Source organism: Natrix helvetica (genome assembly GCF_964273705.1).
Source record: "Natrix helvetica genome assembly, chromosome: 7".
Classification (NCBI taxonomy): Eukaryota; Metazoa; Chordata; class Lepidosauria; order Squamata; family Natricidae; genus Natrix; species Natrix helvetica.
The window spans coordinates 4,855,403-4,859,954 of record NC_138558.1 but is presented as its reverse complement, the minus strand read 5'-3'; positions in this window follow the sequence as shown (position 1 = coordinate 4,859,954).

Genomic DNA, 4,552 nt, shown 5'->3' with positions numbered 1-4,552 from the left:
ACAAAAGCCTCATAAATCAGATGCCCCGGATACTCACAGCTTGTTGGCAGTCCTGCCCACCCTTTTTTAAAAAACATTTGGACAATCCACCCGTTTTTTGAGGCGGCTGTTGGAGGCTTTCCACTGGCCTGAACCTGAACCAAAAACAGCCTCTTTGACTTGTGTGGAAAAACATGTTTATCCTAGATAACCGATTGGCCGAAGTGGGGGGGGGGGGGAGAGATATGTAGTGAAAATGTTAATAAAATCCTTGTGCAGAAGGAAATCATGAAGATATAAGAATTAGACGCAGTGGCTCAGTGGCTAAGACGCTGAGCTTGTCGGTCAGAAAGTTCGACAGTTTGGCAGTTCGAATCCCTAGCGCCACATAACGGAGCGAGCTCCCATGACTTGTCCCAGCTTCTGTCAACCTAGCAGTTCGAAAGCAGGTAAAAAATGCAAGTAGAAAAATAGGAACCACTTTTGGTGGGAAGGGAACAGCGTTCCGTGCGCCTTCGGCATTTAGTCATGCCAGCCACATGACCACGGAGACGTCTTCGAACAGCGCTGGCTCTTCGGCTTTGAAACGGAGATGAGCACCGCCCCCTAGAGTCAGGAACAACTAGCACATATGTGCAAGGAGAACCTTTATCTTTAGTGAAAATGTTAACAAAATCCTTGTGGAGAAGGAAATCATGAAGATATAAGAATTAGAAGGCCACGTGAATGCAGAATGAGTAGATGGTGGGCAGATTTTTCTCAAGAAACTATAACTGAGATGTTGTTAGGGTGTAACCAACAAGTTGGGTAGACAATATATTGCACAAGGCATGTTATGTATCTTTAAGAGAGGAGCTCTGCTAATTAGTAGATTACAGCATTTAAATTGCAGCTGATGTTCTCTCTCTCTCTCTCTCTCTCTCTCTCTTGATTGATGTATGATAACTGCTGTCTAACTGTTACTACTGTTGCTACTACTTACTGTGTGTAAGTTATTTGCTACTTGTATCCAAGTTATCTTGGTAGTATTGGACTGTTTTTTCTGTGTATGACTTTTTGGCTGTGTTTATGGATTTTGCTATATTCTTCAAAAAGTAAAGTTTATTTTGTTACTTTACTATCCATTATTCAAGTGTGGTTGCTTTATCTATCGCACGCTGCGTATACTTTACAGGGTTGCTCTGTTATAACCTCGACCTGGGGTTCATTGCTAGTGCTTAATCGCACCAGTACCTAACAGATGTCACCACTGACAAGGCTCCGCCTAGGCCAAGAGCTTCCTAGATTTACCTACCTTTCATTTAGTGACCGTTTGAAGTTACAACGGCACTGAAATAACTGAAGTTCCCCTCGAACATACGTGCTAGTTGTTCCAGACTCTAGGGGGCGGTGCTCATCTCCGTTTCAAAGCCGAAGAGCCAGCGCTGTCCGAAGACGTCTCCGTGGTCATGTGGCTGGCATGATTAAACGCCGAAGGCGCACGGAACGCTGTTCCCTTCCCACCAAAGGTGGTTCCTATTTTTCTACTTGCATTTTTACCTGCTTTCAAACTGCTAGGTTGGCAGAAGCTGGGACAAGTCACGGGAGCTCCCTCCGTTACCCGGCGCTAGGGATTCGAACCGCTGAACTGCCGACCTTTCTGATCGACAAGCTCAGCGTCTTAGTTAATTACAATGTTTAGAAAAGCAATTTTGCAATGTCAACTTTCCTTCTTTTGGACCGGGAATCGGTACATTTATTTGTGAACCGTTCAGTGTTTATGCACTGTGTTTTTCATGCTCGTAATTTTTGAAGATGCATAAAAAACGAAGAGTTTTTTGGCAGGTTGTAAACAAGAAAGAGGGGTGGGGGGTAGAAGGAGGATTCCTGTCTTGAATACAAGAAGCTAATTAAAAAGGGCCATTACTGTCAGGAGGGACCTTCTCGGATTTGGGTGCAGCCAAGAAATGAATGCCATTAATTGTAAGGTTATGGTGTATTTGCTGCTTTACATTTACGCTTAAGCAAATATTTCAGGCAGAATTAAGATTTCTTTTTTTTCTCTCTCTCCCTTCGATATTTGGAAGAGCCGTTTTGTTGTTTAATACTTTTTCCAGTCTGCTTCTGACAAGCTAAGTCGCTTAACGACTTCTTCTACCTTTTAATCATGTCTCATTAGTGGGTTTTTTTTTATTTCGCCTTTATTTGTAGCCTAAAAAACCATCAAATCCATCTAGAAGCTTCACTATATCGAATTTTGTTTTATTTTTTTAGTGGAGTCTACTCTACTCCACCGGGGAAGAAAAAGAGGTGTCGTTTTTCTTAGCAATTGCTAAGCAGAATTTGACAGAATAATAGAGTGGGAAGGGACCTTGGAGGTCTTCTAGTCCAACCCCCTGCTCAGGCAGAAGACCCTATACAATTTGAGACAAATGGTTGTCCACTCTGTTAAAAAAAACTCCAATGTTGGAGCACCCACAACTTCTGGAGGCAAGTTGTTCCATTAATTAATTGTTCTCACTGTCAGGAAAGTTCTCCTTAGTTCTTAGTTGCTTCTCTCCTTGATTAGTTTCCACCCATTGCTTCTTGTTCTACCCTCAGGTGCCTTGGAGAACAGCTTGACTCCTTCTTTGGGGCAGCCCCTGAGATATTGGAAGACTGCTATCATGTCACCTCTAGTCTTCTGAACCTTCACAGAATAACAGAGTTGGAAGGGACCTTGGAGGTCTTCTAGTCCAACCCCCTGCTTAGGCAGGAAACCCTATACCATTTCAGACAAATGGCTATCCAATATCTTCTTAAAGACTTCCAGTGTTGGAGCATTCACAACTTCTGGAGGCAATTCTGTTCCACTGATTAATTGTTCTAACTGTCAGGAAAGTTCTCCTTAGTTCTTAGTTGCTTCTCTCCTTGATTAGTTTCCACCCATTGCTTCTTGTTCTACCCTCAGGTGCCTTGGAGAATAGTTTGACTCCCTCTTCTTTGTGGCAACCCCTGAGATATTGGAAGACTGCTATCATGTCACCTCTAGTCTTCTGAACCTTCACAGAATAACAGAGTTGGAAGGGACCTTGGAGGTCTTCTAGTCCAACCCCCTGCTCAAGCAGGAAACCCTAGACCATTTTGGACAATTCTTGATGAATCTCTTCTTAAAAACATCCTGTGATGGATGGATGGATAGTTTGACTCCCTCTTCTTTGTGGCAACCCCTGAGATATTGGAACACTGCTATCATGTCACCCTTGGTCCTTCTTTTCATTAATCGAGACCTACCCAGTTGCTGCAACCGTTCCTCATATGTTTTAGCCTCCAGTCCCCTAATGCCGGCTAGAACCCAACCCAATTAATCAGTGGAACAACTTGCCACCAGAAGTTATGGGTTCTCCATCACTGGAGGCTTTCAAGAAGAGATTGAAGGGCCATTTGTCTGAAATGGTATAGGATTGGTCAAGCAGAGGATTGGACTAGAAGAGTGTCAGCCATTTTTTCTTTTGGATCTTTGGCCCACCACACATTCTATTATTCTACTAGGCATTTTCTATGGTGGGAAAATGTGAGGGGGGGATTGTACGGAGATAGATGAGATGTAGCCATAACAAAATTCTTTCCAGAAAGCCAAGGTCATCCTTTGTCTCAGCACCTGACTGGAATTGGATGGGTGAAACAACCAGCATGGCAGTGGGAGATTGGACCATGGGATGGACTTGTGGATGTGGGGGAAAGATCTTGAACTTTCAACTGGGTGGGAAAACCGGGAAGCTTTCAGATTCGGGTTTTCCCAGATGTGCCAACATGGCTCTCTTCATCAATTGGGATTTTGAGCAATACTTTGCCTTGGACTCTGATTTACTTTTGGATGCTATTTGGAACCCTGATATTAAGGTCCCCTTCCAACTTTGCTATTCTATGTTCTACTTTGATTAACCCTTATTCCATATTGCCAACTCAATCCACTCTAGCCAGCATTTGGGGTTAGGGTTAGGGTTAGTTGAGTGGAGGGTTGGACTAGAAGACCTCCAAGGTCCCTTCCGTTATTCTATGTTCTATGTTGACTAATCCTTTACCAGCTCAATTCACTCTCGCCAGCCCCGGGGACTGCCAGCCTGCCTCGCTCAGCCTTATGTTTATCATCAAGCTTAATAAAGGACACCCAACGTTGGCTGGATCCAGCTCATTGGCTTCTCACATGGTTTGTTTTTAATCCTTTGTGGCGCTGTCTAGACGCTGTTGGCACACGGCTGATTGGTTCCCCTGTGTATTTATTCTGGGTGATGCCAGCGAAAATAGACGTGATTACCTTAGTATCCAAACAAGGCGAGAATGTGCAAATCCAGAGCTCAGAACAAGCATGGAAAATATTGACTTGGATTTTATCCCCGACTCCTGGAAGAGATTAAAAGACACGGAGGCTTCAGCAGGACACGCTTTCCAAACATGGCTTCCCTGGGGGGAGCGGAGTTGTTTGGTTGCTAATCTGGTTGCCACAAACTCCCTAGATAACTCAGTTATCCTCACTTTGCTCCTAACTCTTCTCAACCTGTAGCCATTTGGCTTCAGTGTCTCATCTGTGAGTACTACAATATCGCTTCTGAGC